General features: G+C 36.3%; 1 long non-coding RNA gene across 3 annotated transcripts; it reads right to left on the reverse strand.

Annotated features, from left to right (window-relative positions):
• Positions 1–2,740: 2,740 nt before the first annotated feature.
• On the reverse strand, positions 2,741–9,548 carry LOC103719272. Of its 3 annotated transcripts, none has more exons than XR_605948.4 (5): positions 9,412–9,548; positions 6,232–6,423; positions 4,805–4,856; positions 4,548–4,711; positions 2,741–3,082 (listed from the first exon to the last, which is right to left on the reverse strand). It is a non-coding gene; the product is annotated as an uncharacterized LOC103719272 (long non-coding RNA). The 3 variants fall into 3 exon arrangements; XR_005507351.1 differs by lacking the exon at positions 9,412–9,548 and adding an exon at positions 7,838–9,404; XR_003387919.2 differs by lacking the exon at positions 9,412–9,548 and adding an exon at positions 6,501–7,826.
• Positions 9,549–15,662: the final 6,114 nt, after the last annotated feature.

The raw sequence follows: 15,662 nt of genomic DNA on the forward strand, positions 1-15,662 counted from the left end.
TCTTTAGAGGGTATTCATGCAAAAAACCCTTTAATAAATAACCGAGGTTTGAGTTGTTAGTTTTTCTAAACTATCAAAGTTGGTCAAGACCAACCCTTCAATGCCACTGATATTCGTTACTATACCTAATTGAAGGTTTCATTGTAGTCTAGTTCAAAAGCTCTACCAGGCTCTACCCCCTCCATTGTGTTTATGCTGAATACTTTAGAGTTGGTGTCCATAATAAGGACATGTTATAGGGAGGATATATACCATTGATTATGATTTACATTGTAAAAATCATTAGGAGATAGTTTCTTGGAGGTCATTTATCTATACATCAAGCAGCCAAAACATAAAATTATTTTAATAGTTTGATATGATTTTTTTCATGATTTATCGTCTAGAAACATCTGAATCTATCAAATTTTGTTTATATATGTTTTATGATGTGTATATCATGTTCAACAATGTAGATTTCAATTTGTATTTTTTTCATGACAACCCTCCTTAAACAAAGGCTATAAACATTGTTCAAATAAATTTTGAATTATCATACGTGTACCAGAAAATTCTCCATATCACTGTGAACATAATTAATCCTTAAATAGATGGTAATGGTGAAAACCAAACACTAGGATTTTTTTTTGGCATCACATTCTATTTCCGTTTTCCTCGAAACCAAAACCATTATTTTTGAAACTAAAATCTAAAAATTGTGTGATAGTTATTTGGATTATGACGGTTGTAGTGGTAGTAATAATCCGACTCATGGTGGTAATAGTGATAGTCTCTTTATTGTTGCTTGTGATAAGATCTCTTCTGCTATGTTTCAATAGGGAAGCTTTTTCCTTAATTTAATGAAGAAAAGGAAAATATTCATTAAAGTTATTTTGATACATAAAGCATTAATGATGTTGATATATATTAATAATGACAACAATATACACAATAAAATGGGGATCTGCAAACCGGCCTTAGCTCAGAGGGTTATACACCATCCCTTCCTGTACGAGGAAGAAGTTATGCTTTTCAAATCCTTATGGTGTGGAAAACAAGCTTTACATAGCATCCTTCTCCTCAGTCCAATAATTACTGGCGAGGATCAGGCTTGCCTTTTTTCTCTGTTGCCATTTAAATGGTTGGTAAATTTTTTGAAAAGTTCAAAAACCTTTCTTTTTTCTAGTCTCCCTTATTTTTATTTTTCAAAATCCAACATGAAACTAGTGAGCGAGGGAGACTTCAAAGATTATTTGGCATGAATGCAACAAAAAATTGTAAAGACAAGCAAAACAGAATTCAGGCATTGTGTGTTACATTTTGATTGTTCCCTATTCATACAGCTGCAAGGGCCTAAACTAGAGGAAGATCAACTAATGCCTGACTTGCCACTGAACCAATTATTATCCAGTGCTCAAATGCAAGTATTTTCATCTTGACCCATGAGTTTAAGCCTCATAAAATTATTCCAAGTTTGTTCATGTTGAATCTAAATGGCACCTCTATCAGATCCAACCCATGCAGCCATTTTAATGTACCATGTTAAAAATGATTGGTGTTTTTGATATTCTGTAATAATTATTGTTATTATTTCTGCAGAAATTATATTAAAAAAACATTTCATCAGAAGAGTTCTCGTTCACTGTACCCACTGCTTCAGGTCATCATCACTGATGTTAACTACAAGACCACCTGCAAGACTTCAGAGAAGAGACCGCCATGAATATTTATACAATGATAACATGCACTGGATCTGCCAATGCTATAGAGATCATGTTTAAGCATCTGACGCAATGTTAGCATAGTATATAGAAACTCAAAGTGGATTCATTTGCAATGTCAGCAGCAAAAACTTCCGAACACACACAGGATATCTGTATGGGGCAAAACCACCAAGGTTTAATGACTTATAAACATAAAACTGAAGGAACCTAAAAATTTAAAAAAAGGAAAATGTATTCAAAAAATGAGTATTGCAGCGACAGTATCCAGTATCCATCATTAACTATGCTTATCCATTGTCCTCTTGACAGGCAGTAGTGTCATGATTTGGGACCCATCCTGATGAGCACAAGTGAACAAAAGATGAAAAGGTGCCACAAGGTACGGGCTATACCAAGTCAGCATTCATCAACAAAGAATGATTGGGGCAAATTTTTCTCCGAGCATATAGGAAAGGAACGGCTATGAACCACTTTATAGCCTCTTCATAGTCGAAAAGGGCCCGCCGGCATGTTAAACAGGCTAAGGTATAAATAGAAATTTTAGATAAATAGAGCAGAACAAATAGAAGTCCAAAAATAAATTGCAAGGTCTTATTAACTGATTGGAAAAATAAAACCAACTTCTTTTGTTATGAAAAACATATTTCATGGAGAACATGCGGCAGATTAGCTTTCCCACATAGACATGCCCCGTTCCTAAAAGCAACTTCTTCCCCATCCAACCAGACTTGTTTTTGATTCCTATGCTTGAGGATATGCCAGCCCGGTACTGCCCCGCTACCAGGGTACAATCAGTGCCATCCGGTGGCTAATATGGATCGGCACCTTGATTTTAAATCTTGGTTACAGCAAATATCTTCATTTCCATGTATTACAAATTATAAAACATGCGCACGTACGCCACATCCAAAACAAACAGATCATGATAGCTATTCATTCTTTGACATCAAATAAATTTCAAGCCAAAGAAACCTACTCAAAAGTAGAATTGATTGAGTCACATACGATCAGATTTGAGAACCGACATAAGATCCAACTAGATGAAATTAAATCCACTGACTACCTATTTAGAAGTGAATGGCATTGATTGATAGTTCAAATTAATGGAACCCATGTCGGGCTGTATTGGGTCAAAATTGAGTCAGGTTGATATTCATTGGCCAACATGTATAGTATTCAAAAATGCAAGCCTAGCAAGAAAAAAAAATCACTTTCCTGGTTTTACAGATTTATTAAATGATGAATTCATTACTTGTTAACCGCCAGATCTCACTTTCTCCTCTGGAGCTGAGTGGGGATCGGACTCTGGACCTTTAGCAATTTAAGATGAAGGAGCAAGCTTCTCGGAAATTCAGGTGCATATCATTGGAATATGAAACCTGAAAAATTAAATAAATAAATTATTAGTCGGAAGACAAGAAATAACTAAATTTCGTTTGATCCATATTACTCCATTACATAGATCCCAGGCACAAACATGAGATGAATATTTATACCATCATTGACAGGTACTAAGAAAACAAGAGAAATATTTCTTGAGTACTGAAAAAAAAAATTGAAGGTAACTTAGTCATACTAAGAAAAAACTAGGTTACTTTTTTCTCTCTTAAATATGCAAATATGCGTGAATACCCTCACAAATTGATATTTGTGTGTGTGTGTCTTGACATATGTATATATGTATATGTGTGTGTGTGTGTGTGTGTATGCATATGTGTATATGTATATTTATATAAATAGATGTATATATGTATATATATACACTATCATAAAACACTATTTTTGCTTGAATACCCCCCAATATCAGGGTTTTGCTGGCACTGTTAGTTAAAATCAAATTTATTTAAATTAAAAATTAGTTAGAATTATGAAATTATGACCTATCCCTATAGCAGGTAATGGGTCTCACCCCTCTTGTACGAAATTGACATGATCAACCTACCACCTCTCTCTCTCTCTCACGCTCTCTTTTGCTCACTCTTCCTCTGTTAAAATCAGCAGGTCCCAAATGCGCTCCCTTCTAACTGGCAGTTCTTTGATCGTAACCTGTAGCTGTTAGAAAGGAAGGTAGGTGTGTCTCCTATCTCTACGCTTCTGCATTCCACTTCAATCAAGAGGACCGAGAAGAACCAGAGAGATCGTCCGTCGCTTCTGATTCTGCTGAAATCCCTAGTCCCCAAATTTAAATATAAGTATAGGTTGGGGGTGGTTTTATCTTTGTAAAGCCTTATGTTTCAGTAAGCAAGTTTTTGTGGGCTGTTAAAAATTTAGCATACCCATATTTGTGATAATTTAACAGAAGCTTAATTACCGCTGAGCTATCTTTGTTACCAGATCATTTTCTTTTTTTTCTCAATTCCCTTTCTCTATTTACATAGAAAATATCTGCTATTATCCACTATATTCAGTTATAATGAATAATAACAATCATTATAAAAGTTAATGTCAATTCTCAAAATAAACTTAAACCAAGGCATTTGTTTCATTCTTTTTTCTTAAATATTGTTACTCCTTTTAACATAGTAAACGATGGTCTAGGAGGGGTGTCCATTAACATAGGTTCCTAAAATTGCTAAACCGTGGCTAACATTCATTTGCATATAAACCTCATCAAGCGGCCACAAAGTCCGACAACGGGAAGCTAAAACTAGTAAGGACGGGAGAAAAACACCAAAGATCTGTTATATTCCTTTTCTCTGTTTTCATAGAGCTGTAAGTAGAAGTCAGGGGATCTCTATTTTTCTCGCCTGAGTTGTGTCCAAAGTCTACAGCTAACAATTTTTCAGCATTATTGTATGTTGCTAATGGTAACTCTAAATATTTAAAGAGAAAGATTTTCCTGACCTGGCGAAATTTGTGCTCTTTGATCAACACGGCAAATCCACTGAAAGCTGCTCTAAGTCCATAAAGCTGTGGAATTATCAGCTCTTGGTCATGTTGGTCCTCAACTAAAAGGACGATGCAGCATAACACTCCATTAGTGACCTCAGCGTCCACGAAGAAATCGCCTGCATAAAAAATGTTTTGGATTAAGAAAGTAAGTAGCATAATGAATAGGGCTATGAAGACAATTGTCCCATATGAATATTTTGCTTCCTCACCTCCTGGATTCGTTGTTATTTCTTCCTTAGCAGCATCATCACCTTGATTGATCTGACACAAGACATCAAGAAGTGGATTTGTGACCTTTAATAATATCAGTAGTAGCAGCCCAAAACAAGGGATCTTTTACTAATTCAGCAGTATATTTGCCCTTAGTTCTAGAAGCCCAATATGTTGCTTGCAGCCAGCGTCTAATTCTTATTTTTTAGTGCAACACCTTATAGAGAAGTGTTGGGAATACACAATTTTGATTGGTATTTCTTGGAGATCTTTTTTAGCTAAAGATAATTCAGCACATTTTTTGTCAATTTCAAGGACAAGACTTAATTGTTCAAAATTTTGTCATGACTTTCTGAGTTTCTGTCTATTGCCAGAACTTAGTCAAATTGTTGGTGAAGGAAATACTTTTCGTATGAGGAGATTTTTTTCATCTAGAATTGCATTCTAAATGGCTGTGTATATGCTAGTAATGCTTGTAATACCTCTAAAGAAGTTCAATTTCAATTGCTTGACCCTGATTGCATCTAAACCAGCAATTTTTATGTATAAGAAGTGTTTCCTCAATATTTATTAATGAAGCTGGAAAGCAAGATAATGTAGAACAGAATTATGACTTACTTGTAACAGGTATGCCCTTGGTGGAATCATACTAGGTTTGAGTAGTTACATGCAAGTTGCTTAATCATGAGATAAAAATCAGATACGGAAAATTAGCCTTAAAGGATATGATGGAAAACATAAACATGATTGAAACAAGAAGTAATTCCATTATTATATCATCTCGGTATACAAATATAGAACGACCATGATGATTTCAAGGGACGCAAGAAAAGGCAGATATCTAAATGCTTGATGAAGTAGGTGTGTTAGAGCCAAAACAGGGACAAAATATGGCAAAAGACTTAAGGAGATTAACCAAATCAATGCTAGCTGACGGAGGGGATGATGAGGAAGCATGAATTCAAGAAGTCACCCAAGTGCATGGATGAAGGAGCTAAAAATAGAAATTATGGCATGCCTTCACGATCGGAAGAAACTTGCAGCCACCATCTCTGGCCTCGTCTACCATCAGCACCATGGGGACTGATACAAACTGGAGATCTGCTGTCAAATAACTTAGCTTATAAGTGGATGGCACTATTGATACTATCCTTAGTTTCTTGCCACATCTTCGATACTTAGATGTTTTGAATAGTTACAATGGGCTGATCTTCAGCAAGTCATGGGACACCAACTCTAAGGAATCCTACCATGTCCGCAACCAGGCAACGAAGAAATGCAAATTGGAACTAGAGTGGGTCAAGGCTAAGGTAGATCAGAATTTATCAACTAATTGCAATAATAGTTACATAAACGGCATAATATCATGATACTCAAATAAATGATGCAAATTAAGCACCACCAATAGGAAAAGGCCAGAATTTACCTATACAAATTGAGACAAGCTGGGATCGAACTATGGACCTCATCTTTGTTGCGACCCAAAATAGAGCAGACAGAAGCATCTGGGGGTTTGCCTTTCCAGAAAACAGTTCTTTTGATTGTCAAGAATTTTCTCAAACGAATACATGCTTTTAAGTATTCCTCACGCATGATGTTTCAATCTTGAAATCAATATCTGAAATATTGAGGAACAAAAATTAGATGATGTTCGCACTTGATGACTTGTACACGTTTATCGCAAGGAATAAATACCCAAGAACATTGACATCACATGTACCGGCCAGTCCAGAAAATTAGTGGTAAAGCATGGTTAAGCTGCCAATTTAGACATTCTTTCTTGATGCATAAGTAACAAAGAATTCTGTCAGTTTTGCAGCCAAAGTAAAGCACCACTCGTTGCAAAAATTATCGAACAATATGTGGTGGGGATCATGATGACCTTCATAGTATCTAAACCTCACCCTTTGCACCTACTTTTGGGTACAAGATTGGACTTATTCTCAAACGTAAGTTAAAAAGCATATAGGGCAAGAAAAGTTTCTCCCGTATAACAAATTTTATTATGAAAGACTAACAGAAACTCAGATATGGATGAAAAAGGTCGTAAGCAAATAATATTTTTCATAAATAAGGATCATGAATTCATGATATTAATTCGATATAACGACAGAGTATGAAATGCATATAATTATGAAACTGTCGACAGAAAGAAGCATTTGAACATATGCAAGAACTAATGTTGGTGGTTTAAATGTATAAGAATGACTAGGACCACTTCTAGTAAAGGAGAAATCTTAATTGCCAAAAACAAAAGATAGTGTGGGAGCGAGTACATGTGCAGGTGTGGGAGAGTGGATATTACAAAAACAGTAAGAAAGCTCTCAGAAAGCAGAACTAGGTTCGAGATTCTAAATGGTCTCCAGAGTGGGGTATGTCACAATAGACAAAAGTTTCCTACTAATACAGGACAAGCAAAACAAACAAATTGGAAGAATAGCCAAAAGTAACCTAGATTTTGCTATGCTAGAATTTCCATTAGGAAGAAGCAAATTATAACTAATGGCAAAGAATATTAAGGAAACAGGAAATCGCTGTTATATACAATGAAGGCATAGCAAGCATGCATTTTTGCTCTTCGTACTAATTTTTAAACTAGGAAGCATCTGAAAGTCAAAATGAATCAAGACCACAAAAATTTATAAGCAAACACTAGAAAAATGCCATATAGATTGATAAAAGATGACAGTTGAAAATATATATATTATCAGCTACGGCACCTTGGTTCCAAAAATATTGAAATTCTTATGAAGGAAGAATGCAAAAATCATACGTGCTAACTGAACTTCTAGATCAAAAATGGTAGGACTCGTTCAATCAATAACATTAAAAAACTAAATGCGCTTAGTTCTCATAGACTAGAGGCAACATTATAGGAAAGCACCTAAAACAATCATGACCCTGATAAGTTCTTGAATGGCATAATTCATATATTGAAATGAATTAAACAAAACAGAAGACATGGTAGAAAACATGACCAAGGCAAACTAGTATGTGCTTATAATAAATATTATTTAAAAGCAAGGTTTTACATCTTGGTGCCGGGTGTAAAACCAATACATTGTAGTTAAGGAACGATTTGTTGCCGGTAAAAATGCTAAATCAGCACAACACCCATACCACGTGTCCGTACAGTCCTGTATCAAGCCTTCATACTATATATAGATTCTCCACCAATATGGCACAGTATATTTCTGGTACAAATTGGTACAATCCAATATGTAAAATCATGCTTGAAAGAAGGTCGGCTTATATACTTAAGTAACTACATGCTAAAGATTCAGGCTTTCAGGTTAATAAGGAAATAATAATAGAAAAGTTATACTTGTAGACTTGAAAAGTTAATAGACATATTGCAAGCTCATTAACTGATGCTTTATAAGTAGAAATGTGGAGAAAAAGCTCAAATTGAACAAATTACATACCATTTATACTTAAGAAAACAGCATATATCTTGTGATTAAAAGAATAAGACAGATAAAGTGTCATCCATCAAAGGATATTTAATTACTAATGCAGGAATTGTAACCTGAATATTTTTTTTGAATGTATAAAAAAGAAAAATCTAACGGAAATACCCCAGCAGTTAAAAAAATATAAAAAGATAAAACAAGAGACCCATTAGTTTAGTTGCTGAACAGAAGCAATTGAGGAACAAAGTTGCAAACCGATTACTTCATTAAATACGACTTTTTCTGTTATTCCCCTGGAGTTGTTGGAATTACTTATCTTGGTTGCACTGACCAAAGTTTGACAAAGACTTTGAAAACCTCCATTAATCTATCCTTTCTTTTTGATGCATGCCCTTGAGACTCGATGGAAAAATATATCAGGATGACTATGTATTATATTACAAAATGTTGGGTATTAAAGAAAGCCAAGTACTCTAATCCCCCCAACACCGCCACCAAAAAAAGGGGAAAATAACAAGCACAAAAACATAACCTTGGCAGATCTGACAAACAACAGCAGATGTTAGTCAAGTTTAGAAATGACATACAATTAACGAATACACCTGAGCAAACGAAAAGTTAAGCCAAATCGATGGCGACAAAATGGAGAATTGATCGAGAAAACATGATCATGCACAACAAAAATGTGCTGCCCCAAATGAGAATAAAAGCTCAGATTTGTCAAAGGGCCAAGAAAGACGAGAAGACTAAACAACATGGATAACAATTGTATGAACAAATTCAGGAAATCTTGTGGTGACAGCATATGCAGCCTTTAAAAAGAGTCATTTATAAAGGACTCGTTGTGTTGACTCCATTCAACGTGAAAAGATTTGCTGGTCATGGTTCTGAATTCAACCAGATTAAAATCTGATATGCGCTATAGCTATGAAGTTCGCCGATCAGAAAGCTACATCTATTGCATAAGATATCATGAAGACTGGCGCAGATCGGCAAAAATCAGAAAAAGCTAGATTGAAGGCTCTCGAGATCGAATAAAAAAATCGTCGGCAAACTAAAATTTGATCAACATACAAAACATCACAAGAACAGCAGTAAAGATTAGCACAAGAACGAATAAAAATCAAACCGTGAGCTAATAGGAACACCAAAAGAAGAGACAAGAGAAAACGATCAGAGTTTTATTTCCTCACCGAGAGTTTTCACAAAGCAAAACTGTTTCTCCCAAGATTAGTTTATGGTTTGAGAGAGATAGAGAGAGAGAGAGAGAGACAGCGGCGACGGAACAACGCTAGGGTGGGTTTGAGCAGCAGACTGCTCGCAGACTGAAACTGTGGCAGGCGAGAAATGGAACCCTCTATATAAGCGGCGTCAGCAGGTGGCTCCGATTGGGTTTGATCCGTCCAAACCCAAACTCAAGCCCAATGCCCAATATTAGATCCAAAAAATATTTGCAAATCGATCAATTTTTTAGAAATAATTTGATATTTTATAAACTATTTACAAAATCTTAAACTACTTTTTTTTTTAACTTATTGATGTACCAAAAACGTTATTCAATGAACTATGAGCTGCGGAAAATTATAATGATGCTTGAAAATGGTAAAAAATATTGTTTAAGTCATAAGTTTTAAAAATATAAAGTTAAGTTTGGCTTCAAGTAGTCAAATCATAAGTCACGGAAAAAAAATATTGAAACAAAAATGTGTTGCCATTTGATTTTTATAATTAAAAAAATTGTAACTCTTATATGATATATATATATATATATATATATTTATAATAAATTATCAATGAGAATGAAAATGCTCTATTATTTTTATGATTCTTTTAGATCTAAATTTTTTTGAATGGGATTAACTTCTTTCTCTCACTCTTATTCTCCTTATGTCTTGCTTTTCCTTGCGAACCCCTCTCAAGTTGAGATCTGAACTCTCCCTCCCTCTGCAGCCCCATGCCCACATAAACCCTAGCCTTCATTTCCTCTTTCTGCCCAACAATGCAACAATTGAATCAGCTGGATATGAGCAATAAAGATTTCGACGCTTTCGACAATCCACTATTCCATGGTTCATTCAAGGGGTTGAGATATCTCAGCCTCTTGAATGTAAATCCCATTGGAACTTTAAATTTATCAACTTAGCAAGCTCTCTAGCTTACAATGTCTTAATCTTCATGGTAGTGCACTTGCTCTTGACAATGCATGTTGGCTTTCTCATCTCACTTATTTGCAACAACTTGACATTTGACAATTGGACATGCTAAACATGCCCCATTCAATAAAGAAGATATATAGTTGTGAATTTTGTAGCTTCGCCTTCTCTGTCCCACATGTTAACTTCACATCTCTTTCACTTCTTCATCTTCCCTCTACCTCAACCAAATCTGCATTACCCAGTTGGTTATTTAAAGTTCAACTGAGTTTCAAGATCTCATTCCTACTATTGTATGGAACTTGGCCTCTCTTGAGATCCTCGAACTAGCTTATACTTCTAGCCTTGAAGCAAGGATACCACAAATTTAGAGCACTCTCCACAGCTTATGAAACTGGATTTATCTACATCAACATTAATTTCATGTTAGATGAAATTTTAGAGGATCATATTCAAGTTGTGTACGTGGCAAGTAGTTTAGAGGAACTGAACTTGCATTATGCTTCTTCTCTTAGTGCAAAGTTGCTAGCTTGGATAGGAGAACTTACGAATCTCACAGCGCTTGATCTTTTAAATAACCTCAACTTGATCTTCTTCTTGAAAATTTGGGACAAATATCTCAGCAGGTTGGTTTGGATCTCTCTCACAACACTTCGTTGGGTCAGCTGAAGGAAGAACATTTTGCCAACCTCACAAGTTTAGACAACTTGGACGTAAGATTCATTCCTTGGTTTTTAATAGGAGCTATAACTGTGTTCCTCCATTTCCACTCATGAATATTGGGAAGAGATCTTGCCTATTAGGACCAAAAATCTCTATATGGTTCCATAATCAAGGATGCTTATTTTATCTATATTTATCCAATGCACGGAGTTACTAAATAGTTATGGAACCTAGCACCTCTTTTGTTTCTAGATTTCTCCCACGATTTGATCATTTGTATGATGCCGTAATTTTCATCAAATATAAAAGAGTCGAATCTCTCAAATCCTTCATTTTTTTGCACTTGTTCCTCCTGATATTGGTTACATATTTCCTAATTTAACCTTTGGATATGAACATAAATAAAATAAATGATATGTCATTAGAGAATCTCCTCTTGATGTTTTAAATAATAATTTATCAATGACACTTCCTATTTGGCAGAAGCATTCTCCAAATCTAAGTGTTCGTTTGTTATCCTATAATGATTCAACTGTTAACCCATAATGACTTTTTTAGAGGTATTCTTGGATAGATTTGCCACTCCGGATGGTAATTACTCCTCTTGAGCAAACAACTAACTCCAAAAGCTTAAGCTTATAGGAAAAGGGTCAATAATGTATACGAGGCTTAAAGCTCCTCCTAACGTGTAACCCGGACTATTCATGTGAGGGATCTCAATGATTGAAACGAGTTAAGAAACAATAACTTGGATAATTGAAATAAATAATTAGCAGAGAGGGAATTTGAACTTGCAACCTCGAGTAAACTTGAGCTCCGAGGCCATGTTAAGTAACCAATTAATTCCAAAAATTTAAGCTTGTATGGAAAGTCCCATGCAAAAGAGAAGCATCGTCGCACGCCCTCCCGTGTGTCGCCACCACCGCTCGAACTGCCGTTTGTGGCCGGAACTGAAGGATAAAGATCGTCCCATGCAGCTCCATCGCCGCCCATGTGTTGCTGTCCGCTGCCTCATCGCGCCGCCGTCTGCGTCCGCCTACCCATGCATCGCCGTCCGCGTGCAAGGAGAGGAGGAGTTTCTATTGAGTCGAAACAGGTCATATTTTTTATTTTGCTCCCTCTTTTCTGTTTGCAAAAAATAAAGATGGCAGGGGTTTCTTCTATAAAGTTTAATGTGATAAAGTTCGAGAGAACTGAGAATTTCGGGCTATGGCAGAGGAGGGTAAAGGATCTATTAGTATCATAGGGGATGGTGGAGGCCCTATACGGAAAGAAATTAGATGATATGGGTGATGCAGAGTTGAAAAAATTGGAAATAGAACAATTAGAGTAGCATCGTGCTCTTAGAAAATAGATCAAGGTTCAATTTGGGACTGCCACGCATAAGATAAAGGGTATTCTTGACTCTGTTCATACAGATTTTGGGGACCAGTTAGAGTAGTATCACGGGGTGGACATACGTATTTCGTAACTTTTATTGATAATTTAATAAGAAAGGTTTGGGTGTACTTCATGCAATACAAGTCAAAAACATTTTCCAAGTTCAAGTTGTGGAAAGCTGAAATAGAAGACCAGACAGGGAGAAAAATCAAATATCTCAGGTTAGACAACGGGACTTAGTACACAGATTCAAAGTTCATTGAGTTTTGTGAGCAGCATGGGACTAAGAGACACTTCACAATATGCAAGACACCACAGCAGAACGGTGTAGCGGAAATGACGAACAGGACTATTGCAGAAAGAGTACGGTATCTCAGATTAAATGCAGGGCTTGCAAAGAACTTCTAGGCGAAGGCAGTGAGTATGACATGCTTCTTGATTAACAGGTCGCTTAAAGCAACACTAGATGGTAAGGTTGCAGAGAAGGTACACACAGGTAATGAGGTAGACTACTCAGATTTCAGAGTGTATGGATGTCTAGCATACATACACATTTCTAGTGAGGAGAGGTCAAAGCTAGACCCAAAGTCGAGATAGTGTATCTTTTTAGAGTATCAGAAAGGAGTGAAAGAGTATAAGCTTTGACATCCAAAGACAAACAAGGTGATCAGCAGAGATGTGATTTTTGATGAGAAAGCCATTTTGAAGAGTACTCAGAAAAAAGAGAAGCATGTGCCAGAAAATTGCAGCAGTAATAAGCAGGTGATGCAGGTGGAGTCAGAGAGTTCTATCAAGAAAAACAATGCTCAGAATATAGAGACTTCTACCTCAACAGATCAAGAGCATCACAATATAGTTACAGACAGACCCAAGCGCGCTATCAAGCCACCAACCAGATATGGTTTCAAAGATTTTGTTTTCTATACATTAATCACTAGCAGTGGAGATCCTACTATTTTTTAGGAGACAGTACACAGCTAGAAGAAGAGCAGATGGATGGTGCTATGATGGAGGAGATAGAATCTTTAAATAAAAATCAGACATGGGAGTTGGTGGAGCTTCTGGAGGGGAAAAGAGCGATAGGATGCAAATGGGTGTTCAAAAAAAAGGAAGCAGTATCAGAAAAAGAAGAAGAAAAGTTCAAGGCACATTTGGTAGCACAGAGATACTCATAAAGAGCTAGGATTGATTATGATGAGATTTTTTTCTCAGTGGCTAGACACACTTTCATCAGGGCAGTGTTGGCATTAGTCGTACATTACGACATGGATTTGGAGCAGATGAATGTGAAGACAACTTTTCTTCATAGTGAGTTGGAGGAGCAGATTTACATGTAGCAGCTAGAAGGATTTTCTAAATCTGGACAAGAGCACTTAGTCTGTAAATCAAGGAAGTCACTTTACGGGTTGAAGTAGTCTCCAAGGTAATGGTACAAGTGTTTTAACTCCTATATGATTCGGATTGGCTATACAAGATATAAGTATGACTGCTGTGTTTATGTGAAAAGTATGAATGAAGAGTATGAATGAAGTCAACAAGTTGAAGACTTTGTTGAGTAGAGAGTTTGACATGAAGGATTTGGGTATGGCCAAGAAGATTCTTGGGATGGAGATTCGCAGGGACAGAGATTCCAAAAAATTTTGGTATCTTAGAGTAATTATGTACTGAAGGTGTTGGAAAGGTTCAGCATGGATAATGCGAAGCCAGTGAGCATTTCTTTAGCGAATCACTTCAGATTGTCTATCTCATAGTGCTCGGAGACAGAGAAAAAAATTGAAGTCATGTCAGAGGTTTTATATGCTAGTGCAGTAGAATGTCTCATGTATGCTATGGTTTGTACTAGGCCAAATTTAGCGCATGCAGTTAGTGCAATAAGCAAGTTTACGGTGAATATAGAGAGACAACATTGGGATGCAGTCAAGTAAATTTTCAGATACTTGAGGGGTACTACAGACTATGGTATCATGTTTGTCAGACATCATAATGATCCTTCAATCATAGGGTATGTTGATGCAGATTATGTAGGAGACTTGGATGGTTGGAGGTCGACTACAGGCTATGTATTCACTCTTACAAGAAGGCCTATCAGTTGGAGGTCCATGATTCAGTCTCTAGTTGCACTATCTACGACTGAGTTAGAGTATACGACAATAGCTGAGCCTGCTAAGGAAGCATTGTAGATGACAGGATTAGTCAAGGAACTTGGTTTTTAGCAAGGTGGAGTTCAGTTGCATTATGACAATCGGAGTGCGATCTATTTAGCGAAGAACTAGATGTATCATGCGAGAACCAAGCACATAAATATAAGGTATCACAAGATTAGGAAGTTCGTTACTTCTGGTGACATATTGCTTGAGAAAGTTCACACTTTTGAAAATGCAGCAGACATGTTGACAAAATCCGTTACTGCAGAAAGGTTAAAGCATTGCTTGGACTTGATTAACATCTTTAGATGTTAGAGAGGAGGTGTTCCAACTCATCGGCATCAGATGGTGTCCCAGGTTATTTTTTCTCCGAAGAGGTGAATATTCGCCAAGGTGAAGATTGTTAGAGTAAGTAGCTCATATTGAGTGGTACACTGATATTCTTATTTGAGTAGTACACTGATATTCAAACGGAATAGAGCAAAGTGACGACATATGCTTATCTCTGGGGCAATTATGTAGTATTTTATTTTATCAGGGATGCTAATAGGGGTTGGAACTCTAAGGCTAAAGTTTAACTATAAATATTTTGTAACCCTTGTTATTTTGAGAGATTGTGAAATTACAGCCGTTTCGCTCTCGTGGACGTAGGCACGTTGCCGAACGACATAAAATCCCTATGTTGATTTTCTCTTCCTCTTTCTCTCTCAATTTCTTTGTTCTGTTCGTCGTTTGGATTCTATGATTTTGCGCAACACATGGCAAATTGCTGTGAAGATTGAGGAATAGGGAATGTTCATCTTGCGTTTCCATAAGTGGCAGTGCTTATTATCATTGGCCACAACCATAGGAGTTCAAAATTTTAATCATCTTCAATGATGTTAGCCTTTTGGAAAGCACTGCAATGGAAATAAGATGGAGGCTCATGGGGCATTCTCCATCCACAAATTTTATTGGTCTTTGAACAATCATGGAAAGGTTGTGCACCTCTTAATTGAAGATTTTTATATGAATTTTGACAAAAGAATGAATTACTTACAATTGATAATTTGAGACCCATAAGTTGGGAAGGTGGACAGAGTGCTCTTTGCAATCAGCATCTTG

Source organism: Phoenix dactylifera, unplaced genomic scaffold, assembly GCF_009389715.1.
Source record: "Phoenix dactylifera cultivar Barhee BC4 unplaced genomic scaffold, palm_55x_up_171113_PBpolish2nd_filt_p 000144F, whole genome shotgun sequence".
NCBI lineage: Eukaryota > Viridiplantae > Streptophyta > Magnoliopsida > Arecales > Arecaceae > Phoenix > Phoenix dactylifera.